This window comes from Nicotiana tomentosiformis, chromosome 8 (genome assembly GCF_000390325.3).
Source record: "Nicotiana tomentosiformis chromosome 8, ASM39032v3, whole genome shotgun sequence".
NCBI classification, from domain to species: Eukaryota; Viridiplantae; Streptophyta; class Magnoliopsida; order Solanales; family Solanaceae; genus Nicotiana; species Nicotiana tomentosiformis.
The window spans coordinates 87,979,020-88,002,386 of NC_090819.1; the positions used below are offsets into that span (position 1 = coordinate 87,979,020).

Genomic DNA, 23,367 nt, shown 5'->3' on the forward strand with positions numbered 1-23,367 from the left:
CACGAACCATAGATGCATCTATCTACTGTCGAGGCATTCGGCCCATTCTACAAGAAGAGATGATACTTTATAAATATTTGGTTTAAAAGTTATTACAAGGATAATACATAATGAAGCACAATTTCCATTAACGGTCAAGTAACCCGCCCAAAATTCAAGTAAGTGAAATTCGGTCTTTTACAATACCTCTAACAACTTTCAATATAATTTAGGTACTTTAATTAATAAGTAGGGTGCAAACATTACAAGTAATTCATGATTTGGGTCCTAAACTACCCGGACATAAGCATAATTAGTAGTTACGCACGGACTCTCGTTACCTCGTGCGTACGTAGTCCCCCACAATTAGAAAAAATATTAATTTAAATTACCTATGGGGTAAATTTCCTCTTACAATGTTAGACAAGAGACTTACTTCGTCTCAAACCTCGCTTTCTGTCACGACCCAAAATCCCACCACAGGCGTTGTGATGGCACCTAGTCTCTAAGACTAGGTAGGTCGATTTTAATTACAATTCAAGCCATTTTTTTTAATAGAAACTAACAACGGAAATAATTACAAATATAACAACCTTCCCAAGACTGGTAATACTAAGTCACAAACTCTAACTAAATACATGAAATGATCTCAAGGATCGAATATTCAACACTATTTGAATAATAAATAATAGTACAATAAAATGGAAAGACTCCAAGGAACTGGGACGACTAAGCAGCTCTACCTTGAATCCTTGCGATCCCACTCTAACTCTGTCCGAGTCCGATATCTCCAATACCTGGCTCTGCACAAAAATGTGCAGAAGTGTAGTATGAGTACACCATGGTCGGTACCCAGTAAGTATCAAGGCTAACCTCAGTGGAGTAGAGACGAGGTACAATCAAGACACTCACTAGTCTAATAACCTGTGCAATATGATATACAAAATAATAGGAAACAGATAACAATAAGGCAACATAAAACAACCAGTGATATGCACAGCAAGACAACAAGAGCACCATTAACATCACTCAACAAATAATAAATACAAGTACACACAATTAATTAAGTCATTTCAATATAAATCTTTTGCCTATATGTTTTTCAAATATAAATCTTCAAGATATAATACTTTCAAATAAATCTCTTTTAAATAAATCCCTTTCAAATCTCTTTTAAATATAATTCCTTCAAATAAATATCTTTCAAATAAAATTCTTTCGAATAAAATTCACCATGCGACACATCATTTCAAAATCATAAAATACGGGTCTCAGCCCACTTTCATATTTTCACGGCACCTCATGCCAATTTCTCTATCAAAACTGCACGGACAACTCACGTGCCAATTCATCGTTATTTACTCACGGCACGTCGTGCCCACATTTTATATCACAAATGCACGGACAGTTCACGTGCTAATATCATCATTATTTACTCACGGTACCTCGTGCCCACATTTTATTTCATAATCTGCCTAGCAATAACCACAGGCTCTCAATTTCAACATAGATCAGACTATTATCAATTTACCAACAACAAGACAAATTGCACAAGGTATAAAATAATAAATACAAGGAAAATCACAACATCACATGAAAATTACCAACGCAATAACCCCACATAATCACATATTATCCCTGACAATAGTCACTCTTATCTCTCCTATAGCCACCCTTATCACTCCTATAATAGCCTCTCTTATCCCTCCGCCCTGACAATATCAATAGCCACCCTTATCATTCCTATAGCCACCTTTATCTCTCCTATAGCCACCCTTATCGCTCCGCCCAGACAATATCCCAACACATATTAGTGAAATGTCACCCTTATACCACATAATATCAACAGTGAAATGCCACCCTTATACCAACATAATATCAACAGTGAAATGCCACCCTTATATCCTCAAAATAATAACTCAAATAACACAACAATTTACACGGAATATTATCACAGCAACATAACAAAATCAATTCATATCACAATTTGCCCAATGACCACAACCAATTTCAAAGATATAACAAAATTAATTAATTTCACAACAAATAGCCCAAGACTCCACACAATGTGTATAAAACCTCAAAACAACAACAGAGATGGAAAATACTCAGTATAGGGCAACACCTTCATTAATCCAAATTCTTGATAATTATATAACGTTTCAGCTTAAACTTATTTTATTAATTATTTGCAGATGGAAAATCCATAATATAATTATTTTCAGGAAATATCAAATCACCAAACTCACGGAATTCACATAAATATACAAGCAACAACCACATCCAATTATCGTATAAAAACAAATTCAACAAACGTGAATTGAGGCATGACAAATAGATGATTTAATAAATGCCAACAATTATCCAATTTACTATACAATATTCCTAAGACTTTAACCCAATCAATTTTGCACATATAAGCCCGAGTACGTACTCGTCACCTCGCGTACACTGCTTTTTACATTTCAAAAATGGCACCTAAGACTCGATGCCTAAGAGGTAATTCCCCCACTCAAGGTTAGACAAGATACTTATCTTTTTGAAGTTATGCCGATGTTCCAAAACTGCCTCCTTGCTTGAATTGACCTCCCGACAGCTCAAATCTATCCAAATTAATTGTATAACTTCATTAGAATTCATCGGAAATAATTCCGGAAAATAAAATGTCGACTTAAAAATTTATTCTAAAAGTCAACGCGGGGCTCGCCCCTAGAAACCCGACAAAATTTTCATGAAATCCGAACACCCATTCCGATACCAATTTTATCCAAATCTGACTCCGGATCGGTATTAAAATCCCAAAAATTTGTTTTTATGAAATTTCTACAATTTTTCCCAAAATACTGATTAAATAATGAAAGCAATGATTTATTCATGTATGTTAACCAAATCTGAGTTAGAATCACTTACCGTGATGAATTTCTTGAAAATCCCATGACAAATCGCCACAAACCGAGCTCCCAAAGTCCAAATGTGAAATAATACCCAAACCCTCAGTTTTATAATATGCAATCTGACCCCTCATTATGCTGACCGCACAATTTTTGTATGGTCCGCACATTCCAGGTACTGTGGTCGCACTCCAAATTGTGTGGCCGCACTTCAACACTTTGCACTACCAGACTTCAGTAAAATACCCATAACTTTCTATACAATTATTCAAATGATTCGTGCTTTACCTTTCTGGAAACTAGATTCAAAGGTCTACAACTTTTGTTTTTGAATCATCTCCAAATTCGTTGTATATTAAACGATATAAGCCTCCGAAGTTGGACCATCGAACCTGCAGAACCCCTGATGTGCGGCCGCACACAAAATTGTGCGGTCCGGACTTTTCCTCTAGAGTGCGGCCATACACAAAATTGTGCGGTCCACACTTGTGCTCTGTGGTCCGCACTTTTCCTCTGAAGTGCCGAAATGTCCTATCTCGCTCAAAACTCACCCCGAAACTCATCCGGAACCTCCGAGACACAAACCATATATGAATTACAATCATAAAACACGTTACAGACCTGCTCGTGCACTCAAAACACTAAAAAGATGTCGTCTTGACCCGATATTGACTATGGTCAAACTCCCAAATTTCTTAACTTTACTAATCTCTCAACTGACCCAAAAATACACCCAAGCCCCTCGGGACCTCAACCAAATATACCAACACGTTCCAAAATACAATACGAACTTAGTGGAGGCTTCAAATCACGTCAAAAAATGTCGGAATTACGAATCGTGCCTCGAATCGAATTATGAGTTTTCGAATCTTCCAACTTCCATATCATGCGCCGAAACGTATCAAATCACGTCCAATTGATCTCAAATTTTGCACACAAGTCATAAATGACATAACAGACCTATACAAATTTTCAGAACTAGATTCCGACCCCAATATCAAAAGACAAGTCCTTGGTCAAACTTTCCGAAAAATCAATTTTCGTCATTTCAAGCCAAAATCCACTACGGACTTTCAAATAATTTTTCGGACACGCTCCTAAATCCAAAATCACCATATGGAGCAATTGGAAATCATCAGAATTCGAATTCGAGGTCGTTTACATATAAGTCAAATCTCTGGTCAACTCTTTTTATTTAAGCTTCAAAAATAATAATTGTTCTTATAATTAAATTCAGATTCTTTCGAAAATCAAACTCGACCACACACGCGGGTCATAATACATATTACGAAGTTGCTCGAGACATTAAGTCACTGAACATGGCGTTAATTCATAAAATGACAAGTCGGGTCGTTATACTTTCCAGGCTCAAATTCACTCTAAAGTCTCAAAACTTAGGTTTTTCATCTAAACCCACAATTTTCACAATCTTACATGTTAAAATCTACCCATAATCTATGTATTTAACTTACAATGGATAAAAATTACTTACCTCCAATAGCTAGGTGGAAACCCCTATCTAAGAATTCCAAAATCGCCCAAGAGATGAAAGAAAATGAGCCAAAATAGCCTAAGTCCCGTTTCTAAAATGTTTCTGCCCAGTGGTCCTTATACGCGATCGCAGCCAAGCTCTCGTGATCGCGAAGGCTAAATTGAAGAGCCCAGGAAAAAGGCTCTACGCGAAAGCGAGAGTACCCTTGCGAACGCGATGCATTAGGCTGTCTACCCCTCGTGAACGCGGGGCCCAACACGCGAACGCGTAGGGAACTAGGTTGCCCAGGCCCAGGCTTCTATACAAACGCGGCCTGTCGAACACGAACGCAAAGACCAATAGTCCAGGTCTCCACGAACGCGGCCCTGAACTCGCGAACACGAAGGGCAAAAGCCCCAGTACCCCAAATCTTTCATCGCGAACACGAGGGTCCTTCCGTGTTCGCGAAGAAGGAAACCAAAACAGCAAATTCTGGTGTTTTCAACTTAACTCCGGGCAGTCCGAAATACACCCAAGCCACTCGGGACCCAGCCCAAATACACCAACAAGTCAATAAACATGATACATACCTGCTCGAACTCCCGAATCACGTAAAATAACATCGACACTAAGAATCGCACCCTAAAACTAATAGGATCAACTTACGAACTTCAAATTCTTCCAACTTACTCTGAACGCGCCGATTCATACTTAAACTACTTGGAATGATACCAAATTTTGCGTGCAAGTCTTAAATCACCATACCGAACTATTCTCAGGCTCGAAATCCCAAACGGACCTCGATAACACCAAAACCTACTCCAAACCAAATTTAAAGAACTTTAAAAACTTCATTGTGCAAACTTTCAACTTTTTGCGCCGAAACGCTTCTGGATCATCCAAAACTCGATCCGAACGTACGCCCAAGTCCAAAATCATCATGCGAACCTATTGAAACCATCAAATCCTGGCTCCGAGGTCGTTTACTCAAAATATTGACCAAAGTCAAACTTAACCTTTTAAAGCCAAACCAACGAACCAAGTGTTCCGATTTCAACTTGAACCCTTCCAAATCCCGAACTAACCATCCCCGCAGGTCATAAAATAGTAAAAGCACATACGGAAAGTCTTATTTAGGGGAACATGGATCTAAAAAGCAAAACGATCAATTAGGTCGTTACAAAGTCTTCTCCTAATTTAATCAATTTGAAATTAGTATTTAAGTAAGCTTTCACGTATGGCGGGATATTTATCATGCTATGTGCACTATAATGAAACATTAAATGGGCAGTGAATAATTGACAAAATCTATAGAGTTATCAACTAATACATAAATTAAGGTAAAATGATATGAACTACAATGTGAATAACAAATTTCTCATCAAGTATCTCTGTGTCACATATTAAATGTTTAGCTACGGAAAATTAAAGCTATTGTTTTTTCCATCTACATGAATTGTGTATGGAGAATATTTGTATTTGTAGGGGAAGGAGAAGCAAAAGAGCTAGGCATCAATGCGAAAACCAGCGGTTCCTCATTCCAGAGCACATACCATGTTCTTTCTATACTCTATCCAAATAATGATTTGTACAATTTTACCTTCTTAGCAAAGTGATTAATTTTCTAACCAGCCTTTCTAGAAAATATTGAGAAGAAAAACTAATTTCTTTTGACAAAAATCACTTCTTCAACATTGTTTATTCATAGCAAGGTTGGCATTGCGATAGACGATGACACATGTCAGATTGAAATGTTGGAGAACATAAGCATATGAACATGAGTTCAGAGGGATACAAGATCATGTCAATATGGTAAAAAAAAATTAATTGCTTACTTTTTAGTACAAAGCATCAATTTCTGTCATTCAAACGATTAAATATTTGCCACATGGCCAAAATATCGGAGCAGATGGACTATCTTTAACTTGTACCTTCATTCTCTCCGGTCTACAGTTAAACTCAAGAAAATTTTGACCTTGACAAAGGCAGTAATTGATCAAGATCAGAAGACCTCAATTTTTACCAAAGATTAGTATTAAATCAAGGATCTATTGTACTTTTGTATGCAACTTCTATACCGACAATTTTCTATCTCTATCAAACAAAAATAATTAGTCATCACATATTAAGGAACTACTAAAAATTGTATTTTGTTTAGGCGCAAACCTGCATAGGATCTCATAAAAATTTCTTATTTTCTTTCACAAGAAGTGAGCAAGCTACGTACAAGAGACATGTAGTGCAGTGTAACTCATTGTAAGAAGCTTTCTAAGTTCATCAATATACAAATTAGACTAATTGTGATGATCCAAAATATCATCTTTAAATTTAATAAGTAATTTTGTGTTCTAAGACCTCGAAAATCATCATTTATCATTCTTCGACTTGTGTGTGCAGTCCGTAAAATGTTCCGGAAAGTTTTCACGTGAAAAATAGATTAAAATGTGAAATAGAACTTTAAAACTCAACTGAGTTGACTTTGGTCAATATTTTTAGCAAACGGATCCAGATCAGTATTTTGACAGTTCCGATAGCTACGTATCGTGATTTGGGACTTGGGCGAATGCCCGAAATTTAATTTGGAGGTTCCTAGCTCAAGTTATGACCATTTAACGAAACTAGCAATTTAAAGGCTAAAGATTTCCAAGTTTGACCATGGGGTTGACTTTTTGATATCGGAGTCGGAATCCAATTTTGAAAATTTGAATAGCTCTCTTATGTCATTTATGACTTGTGTGCCAAATTTGAAGTCATTCCGGATTCATTTAAAATATTTTGGCATAAGATTTGCAAATGGAAAAGTTTAAATATTTTAGCGTTGTTTGACGTGATACGAGACCCCGAGTAAGTCCGTATTATGTTATTGGACTTGTTGGTATATTTGTACGGGATTCCGAGTACCCCGAAAGTGATACTGATTGAAATCGGATCAAGAATTGGACTTAAGCAAAATCTGAATTTTTCCTTCTGTTGTTTTTGCCCGCAGGTCCGAGCTCGCAGAAGCGAGCCTTCCATCGCAGATGCGCCCAGGCGTGTCTAGGCTTCGATCGCAGAAGTGTGTCCGCAGATACGCACCAAATCACGCAGATGCGGGACAGGGCTAGCCTGGGGTCTTCGCAGGTGCGGCCATTTTGCGCAAAAGCGGATGTCGCAAGTTCGACAGGAGTGTCCGCAGATGCGGAACTTCACCTGGCAGCCTTGCATCGCAAATGCGAGCTTTGTCTCGTAAATGCGAGTCCGGAAATGCGGAACTTTTATCTGCAGATGCTAAAATGACTAGGCAGAGCCCATAAATTCGAAAGTCGCCATTTTTACTCATTTTTGAGTTTCAAGTCTCGGATTTGGGCGATTTCAAGCGGAATTTTTACGACTTTGAATTGAGTAAGTGTTCTTTAACCAAAAGTAATTATATTTCACAAATCCATGTCTATATTCATCATTTATTTCGGATTTAGATGGAAGAAATTGGAATTTTTGTAAAACTTTCCAAAAAACGAAAATTTAGATTTGAAGGTTCATTTGACATCGGAATTGGATAATTTTTATATGGTTGAACTCGCAGAGGAACGGGTGTTCGGATTTCGTAAGTTTTTCCAGAATTTGAGACGTGGGTTCCACTGTCGAATATTTTAATGAATTTTGGATTTTTATCCGAAAAATTAGTAAATTCATATGGAATTAATTCCTATAATTAGTATTGAATATATCGAATTGTTTGTGAATAGATTTGAAACTTTTAGAGATGAATTTAAAAGGAAAAGATGTATTGAGTGATTGATTGGAATTTGCAAAGCGAGATAAGTGTCGTGGTTAACCTTGACTTGAGGGAATATAACCCTTAAATTAATTGTTATGTGAATTGCATGTGAACGACGTATAGGCGAGGTGACGAGTGTCTATACGTCGTCAATTTAGTTGTTTGCATAATTATTTGAAAATCCTAAATTTGTTTTAATACATGAATTAATTGTTATAATAATTGTTTCTCTCCTATTCATTTGCCAAATATTAATTCTTAAATTTCTGTAATAATTGCTACATGCTTATTTGAATTATGTGCACTAATTGCTACTTGACATTTAGCATATTAATATTAAACTGTCTATTTTCTTCCTGATTTCCAAAATAAATTGTTATTGCCATTGTTTGTTCATAAATAAATTATAATTATTGTGTGACTTGATGCTTAATAGTTTCTTATTGGACGTGGTATTTATTGGAGTAATTTTTATTTACATTATGAGTTGTTTAAAGTTATATATATTGGGAAAACGGGTTGCACGCCGCAACGAAAATGAAGGTAAATATATCTATATTGGGGGATCGGATTGTACGCCGCAATAGACTTATTTAAAAGTCAATATTGGGGGATCGGATTGCACGTCGCAATAGACTTATTTAAAAGTCAATATTGGGGAATCGGATTGCACGCCGCAATAGACTTATTTAAAAGTCAATATTAGGGGAACGGATTGCACGCCGTAACAGACATTTTTAAGAGTCTATATATATACTTGATTGAAATAAATATATGACAGACTTGATTAAAAGGAATATATTGGGAGAGCGGGTTACACGCTGCAACAGAATTGAATGTGAATATATTGTGAGAGCGGGTTGCACGCTGTAACAGAATTTGTTGAAATAATAATGAATTATGACTGCTCAGTTGGCTTCAATTATTATAAATTAGTTACATGATTTATTTATATTATTTGTTGTTATTATTAATATTACGTACAAGTTAATGTAAGTGACCCACCTTAGCCTCGTCAAAACTCCATCGAGGTTAGGCTCAGCACTTACCAGTTCATGGAGTCAGTTGTACTGATACTACACTCTGCACTTGTGCAGATTTCGGAGTTGGTCCCAGCGGCGTGCCATAGACTTGCTCGGATTTCAGCTACTCGAAGGAGACTTGAGGTATAACTGCATGGCGTCCGCAGTTCTGAAGTCCCCGTTTATTTTACTTTAGCTGTGTATTTATTTTCAGACAGCTTTATTTTATTCAGACCTTTATTTGTATTATTCTAGAAGCTTGTGCACTTGTGACGCCAATTCTGGGGTGGTATTTAGACACTGTTATTTTTATGGATTATTCACTACATTTCAGACTTCACTTCTGCATTTGTTCTTTGATTATTAATAAATTTAAAAATAGTTTTAAAAATAGATAATATTATTCTAATTTTGGCTTGCCTAGCAAGTGAAATGTTAGGCGCCATCATGGTCTGAAGATGGGAATTTCGGGTCGTGACAGTTGGTATCAGAGCACTAGGTTGCATAGGTCTCACGAGTCACGAGCAAGCTTAGTAGAGTCTGAAGGATCGGTACAGAGACATTTGTACTTATCTCTCAGGGGCTATGGAGTTTAGGAACAATATCACTTCTTTCTTATTCTATCGTGCGATTTTATTCTATTATCGATGATTGAACCATTCTACTCTTATTCTCTCGCAGATGGTGAGAACACTTAATACCTCTACCGATGGTCAGGGACCAGAACCCCCGGTGGCAACTATGGCCAGGGGTAAAGGTCGAGGTCGAGGTCGAGGTCATGCTAGAGGCCGGGGCAGAGGCCGAGGTAGAGCTCAGTCCGGAGCTCGAGCAGTTGCACCTGTTATAGAACCTCAGGTGGACCTTCAGGAGTAGGTTCCAGTTCAGAATGTAACAGTTGGACCAGTTCAGGTCCCGGAAGGATTCATAGCCACTCCAGTACTTCAAGACGCTCTAGTCCGTTTGGTAAGTCTTATGGAGGGTGTGGCCCAAAATAGTACATTTCCAGTGGCACCAACCATCTCACAGGCTGGGGAAGGAGCACAAACTCCCACTGCTCCCACACCGGAGCAGATGGCTCCCTAGAATCATACTCCAGCAGCCCCGCCAGTTGGGGTAGTTCAGCCAATTGTTACGGCACAGATCGGTGATAGGTCTGTCATGTCTTTTGAGGCCTTATTAAGACTGGATAAGTTTACCAAGCTCTTTCCAGTTCACTTCAGTGGTACAACTTCTGAGGACCCATAGGATTATCTTGAACGCTGCCATGAGGTGCTGCGGAACATGGGTATAGTTAAGACCAATAGGGTCGATTTTACTGTATTTCAGATGACTGTTTCCGCCAAGAGGTGGTGGAGAGATTATATATTGACCCGACCAGTCGGATCGCCTGCACTTACATGGGAGCAGTTCTCTCACCCGTTTTGTAGATTTGGCCCGTTATCTTCTCCTTTTATTACCTACGGAGGGAAAGAGAGTGAGGAGGTTTATTGAGGGACTCACTCACCCTATCAGACTTCAGATGGCCAAGGAGACCGGAAGTGAGATTTCTTTTCAGGTAGCTACTAATGTCGCAAGGAGGATCGAGATAGTTCTTGCACAGGAGAAAGGGCAGAGGTCCGATAAGAGTCCTCGTTAGTTCGGTGGTTTCAGTGGTGCCTCGTCTGGAGGCAGAGGTAATTTTGGTAGGGATCATCCTCCCAGAACATTTCATTTGGCACTTCATGTATCTCCCGGTACTTCAGGGAGTCATGGTCCTATCATGCCTTACTCTTGGCAGCCAGCATTCAGTGCACATTCAGCTCCTATCAGTGCATCACCACTCCAGAGTTACTACAGCGGTTATCTGGCCCATTTGGGTCAGTTTCAGCTTCAGCAGCCACAGCATCAGGATGGGTGTTATGAGTATGGGAACATTGGTCACATCAGGAGGTATTGCCCTAGATTGGCGAGTAACAGATCTCGGCAAGATTCTCGTGCCATCATATCGGCACCGGTTGCTTCATCGCCAGCTCAGCCAACTAGAGGTAGGGGTCAGGCATCTAGAGGGGGAGGTCAAGCCATTAGAGGTGGAGGTCAGGCCATTAAAGGCGGAGGTCAAACCGTTAGAGGTGGAGGCCAACCAGTTAGAGGTCATCCCAGAGATGAAGTTCAAAGTGGTAGGGCCCAGCTCCGATTTTATGCTTTTCCAGCTAGGCATGAGGCCGAGTCATTTGATGTTGTGATCACAGGTATTATTCCAGTTTGCCATAGAGATGTTTTAGTTCTATTTGATCCAGGATCTACTTATTCATATGTGTCCTCCTATTTTGCTTCATATTTGGTTGTGCCTTGTGATTCTCTGAGTGCTTCTGTGTGTGTATCTACACCGGTGGGAGACTTTGTTGTAGTAGATCATGTCTATCGTTCATGTGTGGTTACTATTGGTAATCTTGAGACTAGTGTGGATCTGCTACTTCTTGATATGGTAGATTTTGATGTCATCTTGGATATGGATTGGCTGTCTCCTTATCATGCTATATTGGCTTGTCATGCCAAGACAGTGACCCTAGCTATGCCGGGGTTACCTCGGTTAGAGTGAAAAGGAACTCCTGGTCATTCTGCCAGCAGGGTTATTTCTTATATGAAAGCTCGGCGTATGGTAGAGAAAGGGTGTCTAGCCTATTTGGCTTATATTCGTGATCCCAGTGCGGATGCTCTTTCTATGGACTCAGTACCAGTTGTTCGTGAATTTCTAGAAGTATTTCCTGCAGATTTGCTGGGGATGCCACCCGACAGAGATATTGACTTCTGTATTGATTTGGCTCCGGGCACTCAGCCCATTTCTATTCCACTATACCGTATGGCCCCGCCAGAGTTGAAAGAATTGAAAGAGCAGTTACAAGACTTGCTTGATCAGGGATTCATTAGACCCAGTGTCTCGCCCTGGGGTACACCAGTATTATTTGTAAAGAAGAAAGATGTCTCTATGCGAATGTGTATAGATTATCGGCAGTTGAATAAGGCCACTATCAAAAACAAATATTCGCTGCCAAGAATTGATGACTTATTTGATCAGCTTCAGGGTGCCAAGGTATTTTAGAAGATCGATTTGAGGTCTGGTTACCATTAGTTGAACATTAGGGCATTTGATGTCCCTAAAACGACTTTTCGAACTCGGTATGGGCATTACGAATTCCTAGTGATGTCATTTGGGTTGACAAATGCCCAGCAACATTTATGGATTTGATGAATCGGGTGTTTAAGCCTTATTTGGATTCTTTTGTGGTTGTATTCATTGATGATATCTTGATTTACTCCAGCAGTCGAGAGGAACATGAGCAGCATCTTCGAAGTATGCTTCACACCTTGAAGAATAATCAGTTATATGCCAAGTTTTAAAAATATGAGTTTTGGTTAGACTCAGTTGCCTTTTTGGGGCATGTTGTATCGGCAAAAGGCATAAAGGTGGATCCTAAGAAGATTGAGGTTGTTCAGAATTGGCCTAGACCTACTTCAGTTATAGAGATCCGGAGTTTTCTAGGTTTAGCAGGTTATCATCATCGGTTCGTGGAAGTGTTTTCATCTATAGCAAGCCCATTGACCAGATTGACCCAGAAAGGTGTCCCATTCAGATGGTTAAACGAGTGTGAGTTGAACTTTCAGAAGCTCAAGACCTCTTTGACTACGGCGCCAGTGTTGGTATTACCCACAGGTTTAGGATCGTATACGGTATATTGTGACACATCTCACATTGGGCTTAGTGTAGTATTAATGCAAATGGCAAGGTAATTGCATATGCGTCGCGGCAGTTGAAAGTTTATGAGAAGAATTATCCTCTTCATGACTTAGAATTGGCAGCCATTGTTCATGCGCTGAAGATTTTGAGGCATTACCTCTACGGTGTCTCGTGTGAGGTATTTACTGATCATCGTAGCCTGCAGTATCTATTCAAACAAAAGGATCTTAATTTGAGGCAGAGAAGATGGTTGGAGTTGTTGAAAGACTATGATATCACCATTTTGTATCACCCCGGAAAGGCCAATGTGGTGGCCGATGCTTTGAGTAGAAAGGCTGTGAGTATGGGCAGTCTTGCGTATATTCCGGTTGGTGAGAGGTCATTAGCTACAAATGTTTAGACTTTGGCTAATCAGTTCGTGAGGTTAGATGTTTCAGAACCCAGTTGGGTTCTAGCTTGCACAGTCACTCGGTCTTCTTTATATGAGCGCATCAGAGAGAGGCAGTATGATGATCCTCATTTACTTGTCCTTAAGGACACGGTGCGGCACGGTGATGCCAAACAGGTTGTTGTGGGGGAAGATGGGGTTCTGCGAATGCATGGTTGTATTTGTGTGCCTAATGTGGATGGGCTTCGTGAATTAATTCTTTAAAAAGCACACAGTTCCAGGTATTCTATTCATCTAGGTACCGCCAAAATGTATCAAGATTTGCGGCAATATTATTGGTGGAGGAGAATGAAAAAGGATATAGTTGCATATGTAGCTCGGTGTCTGAATTGTCAGCAAGTGAAGTACGAGCATCAGAGACCTGGTGGTTTGCTTCAGAAGTTAGAAATTCCTGAGTGGAAGTGGGAGCGTATCACTATGGATTTTGTTGTTGGGATCCCACGGACTGAGAGAAAATTTGACGTAGTTTGGGTCATTGTGGACAGGTTGACCAAGTCATCACATTTCATTCCAGTGGCAGTTGCCTATTCTTCATAGAGGTTAGCTGAAATTTATATTTGTGAGATTGTCCGCCTTCACGGTGTCCCCGTGTCTATTATTTTAGATCGAGGTACGCAGTTTACCTCACATTTCTGGAGGGCTGTACAGCGTGAGTTAGGCACGCGAGTGGAGTTGAGTACATCATTTCATCCACAGACAGACGGACAGTCAGAGCGCACTATTCAGATATTGGAAGATGTGCTCCGCGCTTGTGTTATAGACTTTGGAGGTACTTGGGATCATTTCTTGCCACTTGCGGAGTTTGCTTATAATAATAGCTACCAGTCGAGCATTCAGATGGCTCCATATGAGTCATTATACGGAAGGCGATGCCGATCGCCAGTTGGTTGGTTTGAACCGGGAGAGGCTCAGTTGTTGGGTACCGATTTGGTACAGGATGCCTTGGATAAGGTCAAGATTATTCAAGATCGACTTAGCACAGCTCAGTCTAGGCAAAAGAGTTATGCCGACCGTAAAGTTCGTAATATTGCATTCATGGTTAGAGAAAGAATATTGCTCTTGGTTTCACCTATGAAAGGTGTAATGAGGTTCGGAAAGAAGGGCAAGTTGAGCCCTAGGTATATCGGACCCTTTGAAATTCTTGAAAGGGTGGGTGAAGTAGCCTACATGCTTGCATTACCACCTAGTATATCAGCGGTTCATACGGTGTTCCATATGTCTATGCTCCGAAAATATCATGGTGATCCGTCCCATGTGTTAGATTTCAGCTCAGTCCAATTGGACAAAGATTTGACTTACGAGGAGGAGCCGGTGGCTATTCTAGCACGGCAGGTCCGACAGTTGACGTCTAAGAGTTATCCTTCAGTTTGGGTGCAATGGGGTGGTCACCCGGTAGAGGCATCTACCTGGGAGTCCGAGTCAGACATGCGGAGTAAATATCCACACCTTTTCTCCAGCTCGGGTACTTTTTCTAACTCCGTTCGAGGACGGACGTTTGTTTTAGAGGTAGACAATGTAATGACCCAAAATGTCATCTTTAAATTTAATAAGTAATTTTGTGTTGTAAGCCTCAAAAAGTACCATTTATTATTTCTCGACTTGCGTGCGCAATCCATAAAATTTTCCAGAAAGTTTTCAAGTGAAAAATGGATTAAAATGTGAAATAGAGCTTTAAAACTCAACTAAGTTAACTTTGGTCAATAGTTTTAGCAAACGGACCCTGATCAGTGTTTTGACAGTTCCGGTAGCTCCGTATTGTGATTTGGGACTTGAGTGTATGCCCGAAATTTAATTTGGAGGTTCCTAGCTCAAGTTATGACCTTTTAACGGAACTACCAATTTAAAGGCTAATGATTTCCAAGTTTGACCACAGGCTTGACTTTTTGATATCGGAGCCGGAATCCGATTCTAAAAATTTGAATAGCTCCATTATGTCATTTATGACTTGTGTACCAAATTTGAAGTCATTACGGATTCATTTAATATGTTTTGGCACGAGATTTGCAAATGAAAAAGTTTAAAACTCAACGTTTGAATCGGGGTGTGAATTGTAATTTCAGCATTGTTTGACGTGATACAAGACCCCGAGTAAGTCCATATTATATTATTGGACTTGTTGGTATATTCGTACAAGGTCCTGAGTACCCCAAAAGTAATACGGATTGAAATCGGATCAAGAATTGGACTTAAGCATAATCTCAATTTTTCCTTTTGTTGTAATCGCACCTGCGGATTTTTGCCCGCAGAAGCGAGCCTTCCATCGCAGATGCGCCCAGGCGTGTCTAGGCTTCGATCGTAGAAGCGTGTCCGCAGATGCGCAGCAAATCATGCATATGCGGGACTGAGCTGGCCTGGGGTCTTCGCAGGTGCGGCCATTTTGCGCAGAAGCGGATGTCGCAGGTGCGACAGGAGTGTTCGCAGATGCGGAACTTCACCCGGCAGTGTGTCATCGCAAATGCGAGTTTTGTCTCACAAATGCGAGTCCGCAAATGCGGAACTTTTATCCGCAGATGCGAAAATGACTGGGCAGAGCCCATAAATTCGGAAGTCACCATTTTTACTCATTTTTGAGTTTCAAGTCTCGAATTTGGGCGATTTCAAAGGGGATTTTCACGACTTTGAATTGGGTAAGTATTCTTTAACCAGAAGTGATTATATTTTATAAATCTATGTCTATATTCATCATTTATTTCGGATTTAGATGGAAGAAATTGGAAGTTTTGTAAAACTTTCCAAAAAAACAAAAATTTAGATTTGAAGGTCCATTTGACATCGGAATTGGATAATTTTTGTATGGTTGAACTCGTAGCGGAATGAGTATTTGAATTTCGCGAGTTTTTTCGGGATTTGAGATGTGGGTCCCACTGTCGAATATTTTAATAAATTTCGAATTTTTATCCGAAAAAATAGTAAATTCATATGGAATTAATTCCTATAATTAGTATTGAATATATCGAATTGTTTGTGAATAGATTTGAAGCTTTTGGAGATAAATTTAAAAGGAAAAGTTGCGGTTGAGTAATTGATTGGAATTTGCAAAGCCAGATAAGTGTCGTGGTTAACCTTGACTTGAGGGAATATAACCCTTAAATTAATTGTTATGTGAATTGCATGTGAACGATGTATAGGCGAGGTAACAAGTGCCTATACGTCGTCAAATTAATTATTTATATAATTATGTGAAAATCCTAAATTTGTTTTAATACATAAATTAATGTTATAATAATTGTTTCTCTCCTATTCTTTGCCAAATGTTAATTCTTAAATTCCTGTAATAATTGCTACATGCTTATTTGAATTATGTGCACTAACTGCAACTTGACATTTAGCATATTAAATATTAAACTGTCTATTTTCTCCCTGATTTCCAAAATAAATTGTTATTGCCATTGTTTGTTCATAAATAAATTATAATTATTGTGTGCCTTGATGCTTAATAGTTTCTCATTGGACGTGGTATTTATTGGAGTAATTTTTATTTACATTATGAGATGTTTAAATTTATATATATTGGGGGAACGGGTTGCACGCCGCAACGAAAATGAAGGTAAATATATCTATATTGGGGGGATCGGATTGCACGCCGCAATAGACTTATTTAAAAGTCAATATTGGGGGATCGGATTGCATACTGCAATAGACTTATTTAAAATTCAATATTAGGGGATCAAATTGCACGCCGCAATAGACTTATTTAAAAGTCAATATTGGGGGATCGGATTGCACGCCGCAACAGACTTATTTAAGAGTCTATATATATACTTAATTGAAATAAATATATGACAGACTTGATTAAAAGGAATATTTTGGGAGAGCGGGTTGCACGCTGCAACAGAATTAGTTGAAATAATAATGAATTATGACTGCTCAGTTGGCTTCAATTATTATAAATTAGTTACCTGATTTATTTCTATTATTTGTTGTTGTTATTAATATTGCGTACAGGTTAATGTAAGTGACCCGCCTTAGCCTCGTCACTACTTCGTCGAGGTTAGGCTCAGCACTTACCAGTACATGGGATCGGTTGTACTGATACTACACTCTGCACTTCTTGTGCAGATTTCGGAGTTGGTCTCAGCGGCGTGCCATAGACTTGCTCGGATTTTAGCTACTCGGAGGAGACTTGAGGTATAACTGCATGACGTCCGCAGTTCTGAAGTCCCCGTCTATTTTTCTTTAGCTGTGTGTTTATTTTCAGACAGTTTTATTTTATTCAGACTTTTATTTATATTATTCTAGAAGCTCGTGCACTTGTGATACCAATTCTGGGATGGTATTTAGACACCGTTGTTTTTATGGATTATTCATTACATTTCAAACTTTACTTCCACATTTGTTCTTTGATTATTAATAAATTTAAAAATGGTTTCAAAAATAGATAATATTATTCTAACGTTGACTTGCCTAGCAAGTAAAATATTAGGCGCCATCACCGTCCGAATGTGGAAATTTTGGGTCGTGACAGTTGGTATCAGAGTTTAATCCATTTTCAACTTATGTATGGAGCTTTGAATGCACATTTGTTAGTGCGAAAATTTCAGTATTGAAAGAGAGATGGGACATAGTTCAATGGAAGACCTGATATTCACGCGATCTTGTCATATTTTTTCACCAGAAACATCAGCACTCAAGATAACCTTAACTTGACGTTGATTCCAACAGTTAGACCTTTCTTTGATATATATTCTCTATTCCTAATTGCTGTTTTTCGGAAAATACTGGAAAGATTCAACACAAAAGATAACATGTTAGAATTAAACCTTGGAACTCTTGTTATCTCAGCAGAGCAACATATAACTAAAAAGGGGAGCGAAGCAACTAAAGATATATCACCTCAGGAAAACCATTTCGATATTGCAACCTGGAACACACGATTAATAAGTCCCTCAATGAACTTTGTCACAACATCTGCAAATTATTACACTTCAGTATGTATAGAAAATAGATATTATTCTTTCAATAGATAACATAAGACTGTAGGACCTATTATATAAGCATGACAGAACCATATATCATACACACAAATGTACATAAAACAGAATCGTTTTCACTCCTCAATACGAAAAAACTAAGAAAAAATAAAAGCGAATAAAAGAGCAATATTTATCGGCCTCCGAAGTACTGAACAAACGAACGTATAACAGACATTAACAAAGAGCAAAAAGTTAAAATAAATAAGATGAAACAAAATAAATTAACAAAAAAAAAATTAGTAATAGACATTCGCAAAGAAAAAGCTCGAAAAAGACAAAACTTTACAAAAACAAATAAAGTAATAGTAATGAATATGCAACTGAGAAATCAAGAAAAGATGTATTATTTCTTGCTTATCTTTGATTGTGTAGGAAGCACAAAATGAATGTTTTTTAAACTTTCTGAACACAACGTTAATCCTACGCCAATAATTTAATATTATTGAAGTAAAAAAAATCTTCACCTTCTGAATATGCCTCTCATAAGAAATTGAATATCGGGAAAGTCGGTACAGAAATAAAAATGAATTGGACTATAAATTTTAATAACCAAAGCAGATAGATTTATATATAGTAAATTGCAGTTCTCCCACGAACGCCAATTAAAGATTAGATTGCATTCACTTGAATAGACGGAGCATCCAAAAGATTGAGGGAGTTCTTCTCCCTCATGCCTTACTTTCAAATCCCAAAAATATCCGATGGAAATTATAAGTCAGATATGATAAGGATGGAGAATCCGACAGATTGAGCGAAAAATGAGCTAAGATTTAGCTGAAAATTCATCTTTCAAACCCATAATGAGAAGTCCACCATTGTTCTTGTGTTTAGCTAGTAGAACCGAAAAGTAGGTAAGAAAAGAAGAACAGAGACGGTGGTTGAAAAGCTCAATAACATGTAAGCACTTTTATGGCTGAGAGAAATGATTCTTCTACCCTTGGTCGATCATCTACCCTTTTCTACGTAATAATATAATATAACCAGATGGGTATAGCCCGTGCTAGCATGGGCCCAACATTTACACTTTGAAGTGATTAGTTTTTTGCTATTTGGAATATTATCAGGATATGCAATTGAAGAAAATGCAATTGAATGCAAGCACTAATTTTAGCATTTTAAGCTTTGATATTACAAATGATTAGATCCTATTATTAGCTGAGTATATCGACTCCCGTATTGATCTTCCTGTAATAAGTTAATCGCAGGGATGAAATAAAACAAAATGTAACAGCTAAAAATATACACACGTCTTAGGAAATTATTCCTTCTTATCACAACAAAAGCTGGCATAATAAAATAAATGATTAGATACTTAGGCATTTGTCAAGTCTAATATAGCTCGCTTTAGTTGAGTAACCTAAATACGTCTGCGTAATCTGAGCATCTATAGGATCTCTATGGAATATTTTCTACATAGAAAAGTCGATCAAAGTCTTAATCCAAGCAAAGTTTCTGTAAACCAACTTTGCTTTTTTCACTAGTATACCTTGTCTTCTAAATATAATCCAGATACACAAAATGAAGTATTACAAAAATACCTTTAGTAACACAATGTTGAACGACATATCGCACCTTTTTGCATTGGTTAGTAAACAGGACACTGAGGATCGCGTGATAGGAAAGAAATTCAGTAAGAATTACAAATAAAATGGCAGCCAAACTTAATTTGACCAATCCATGTATAAATAAGAACTGTTCAAAGTTCTTCACTATACACAATGTCCTGAAATCTCTGTAATGGTACAAGGTACTTGATGAAAGACTGTATGAGATAAAGAAAAAGAAGGTATACGAAGCTTACCATGATACTTTTACTAGAAATTGTCCATTTATCATGAACAGTCCTTCTCTCTGAGTCAGGATCATTAACCTTACCTACCACAGTAGTGCAATAAGATAAATCTCCAGATAAAATACATCATAGTCTAAAGTATTCCACTAAATAACAAAACATTGACGTACCTTCTTGGTCATCTCAGAAAGCAGATAATCAAAGCAAGACTTGTAATATCTCAGAGCCTTGAATAGCAAAGTCCACATGTTGTTAGGCTACACATTTAAGTCTTAAGTTCACAGGTTTCTGTTCAACCCACTGTCGATCTGATCTGAGTAAACATACAAAAAACATTGTCACCCTCAATTATGCTGAAATAGTTTACATAATAAAGAAAAACAAGCACAATTGCCTCTTATTACTGAGAATGCTTATGCTTCATGGATATCTTTATATTTGCAAGTAGTTTTATCCAGCGCAAGAAAACCTCTAGTGATATCCTGGAAGTTGTTTTTTATTTTGGATTATTTGTGATTTTGTTTTGGTGGCTTTTTTCCTATTCTTCCTTTGTTTGTTCTTTAAAAATTCGTTCTCCTACTTAAGATATTGCAAGCAAAAAAAAAATTCTCAGTTTCTTTTTGCCCCCAAATACGCAGTAAAGGTGAAAATCAATAATCAAGTGTTTTAAAAGTAATGAATAATAGAATAGATGAAACTCACAAGTCATAACTTCTAAAACACCTTAAAAGAAAAGGAATTAGCAAGATTTCTATCTCCATTTTAACATTAAACTTTAGAATTTAAGACTTCTTTAGATCTGAACAATAACAAAAAGAAAACACCCATTAAGTTTTTTAACAATAAACTTAAACTTATGGATACATCATGGTTAATACACATATATTATCCAAGAAAATAATCATTTGGTGCATGCAACTAAGCATAGTCATTAGCAACTTCATTCGCTTATTCAATACTCTATTTTACAAGTCAAACAGAAATAGCAATTCTTTTCCTCTTTCATTTGGATACAAAGTTAAGACTTTGACAACTTCTAGTACTATATGAACGACTCCACAATTCTACTACATGTCGTCACACACAGCTAAACACATAGTAAAATTGTATACGGTCGAGCACAGAAACCTATGATCTTGCATGTGACAACTAAAATCAGAAACCAGATAAACATTGCGCTCTTAAAACTGAATCTTCCACTACCCGAGCTCCAACAATACTCTTCCTTCACGAAATCAATCCACATAAACTTTCATTATTTATACTAGAAAAAAAGAGAGGAATTTTCACTTTTTTTTTACTATGGTAACAATAATAAAGAGGAATTTACACTCTTTAAGAATTGAATTCCCCCCAATATTTGAGCTGCCAAATTGTTTAACCTAAGTGGAGCCACATAGAATTATAAGAAAAAATACTCATAAAATAAAATAAAATAGGATTGAACTCATACTGAGAATTTTTTCGAGAACGACATATTTCCCAACACTTTGAGCTACCGGAAAATAATCTCATTTTACATAAATGAACTATATAAAATAATAACAACAAATAGTTACCAAAAATATAAAATAATAATAACCGAAACAATGAAATGAACAAAGAAGAAGAAAAAAAGGCAATCTCACCGGCTACACGGGTGAATCTAGCCGAAGGAAGGACACATAATCTGGAGAATAAATCTGCAGCTATTAAAAAAAGGATTGCAGTTATGTGAGGATGACAATTGAAAAACCTTCACATCAGTAGTGAAATTGGGGAGAGAATTAGATAGAATAGTGAGGACATCAGACATAAATTTCAGTTGTGAAATTCGGGAGTCAGGAAGAAATTTGGGCAAAAATGAGATAAAAGCTAACCTCAAATGTGTAGAGATTTCAAAAAGCCATTCTTTAAAAGAACTGATTGTTCTCGAAAGAAGCACCGGAAGAAGAAGGCATTTTTATAATTGAGCAAAATGTCAAATTTGCCCTTGGTCGACCACACTTAGCTCTTCTATATAATAGAAAAAAATATATAATATAATATAACTAGTTTCTCGGTGTCACGACCCAAAATTCCACCTCAGGCGTCGTGATGGTACCTAGTCTCTAATATTAGGTAAGCCGATTTAAATTATATTTTTGAAGCCATTTTTTTAATTAAATAAATAATCAAAACTAACAGCGGAACAAATATGAATATACAACCTCTCAAGACTGGTAGTATTGAGTCACGAACTCTAACTGAATACATGGAATGATCATGAGGACTGAATATACAATATTGTTTGATTAAAAATTAACAATACAATGAAATGAAAAGACTCCAAGGAACTGCGACGACCAAGCAGCTCTACCTTGAATCCTTACGATCCCGCTTTAACTCTGCTCAAGTCCGATATCCCCAATATATGGCTCTGCACAAAAATGTGCAGAAGTATAGTATGGGTACACCACGGTCGGTACTCAATAAGTATGAAGACTAACCTCAGTGGAGTAGAGACGGGGTACAGTCAAGACACTCACTAGTCTAATAGCTTGTGCAATATAATATATAACATAATAGAAAACATATAACAATAAGGGCAACATAAAACAGCCAGTGATATGCACAACAGACAACAAGAACACCATTAGTATCGCTCAATAATTAATAAATACAATTACACCTAATTAAATCAAGTCCTTCAAATAAATGTCTTTCACATATAATTCTTCCAAATAACTCTCCTTCAAATAATTTTCTCAAATAATTATCTTTCAAATACAATTCTTTCAATAAATCTCTTCAAACATAATTTTCTCAAATAAATATCTTGAATATAATTCTTTCAATTAAAAGTCACCATGTGACATCTCATTTCATAATCATAAGAATACGGGTCTTAGCCCATTTTTATATTTTTCGTAAATACGGGTCTCAACCCATTTTTTATATTTTCACGGCACTTCGTGCTCTTAGTTAAATCATATTATTTTCCCGGCACCTCGTGCCCTCATTTCATATCACAACTGCATGGACAATTCACGTGCCAAATATCATTATCATTTACTTGCGGCACCTCGTGCCCACATTTCATTTTATAATCTGCTTGGCAATAGCCACATGCTCCTAATTTCAACATAAATCAGATTGTTATCAATTTACCAATAACAAGACAAATTGCATAAGGTATAAAAATAAATACAAGAAAATCACATGAAAATCACCAACACCACAACTCCACATCATCACATATCGTCCCTGACAAAAGCCACCCTTATCTCTCCTATAGCCACCCTTATCCCTCCGCCCTGACAATATCAATAGCCACCCTTATCGCTCCTATAGCCACCCT

The 23,367-nt window shown here is 37.5% G+C and overlaps 1 long non-coding RNA gene across 6 annotated transcripts; it reads right to left on the minus strand.

Moving 5' to 3' along the window:
* Positions 1–374: 374 nt before the first annotated feature.
* LOC104108134 (uncharacterized) lies at positions 375–21,993 on the minus strand. 6 transcript variants are annotated; one of them, XR_011410447.1, is made up of 5 exons: positions 21,677–21,901; positions 20,219–20,361; positions 20,058–20,131; positions 18,117–18,191; positions 375–782 (listed from the first exon to the last, which is right to left on the minus strand). It is a non-coding gene; the product is annotated as an uncharacterized lncRNA (long non-coding RNA). The 6 variants fall into 6 exon arrangements; XR_011410446.1 differs by lacking the exon at positions 375–782 and adding an exon at positions 6,083–6,316; XR_688951.4 differs by lacking the exon at positions 375–782 and adding an exon at positions 17,846–18,001.
* Between the last annotated feature and the right edge of the window lie 1,374 nt (positions 21,994–23,367).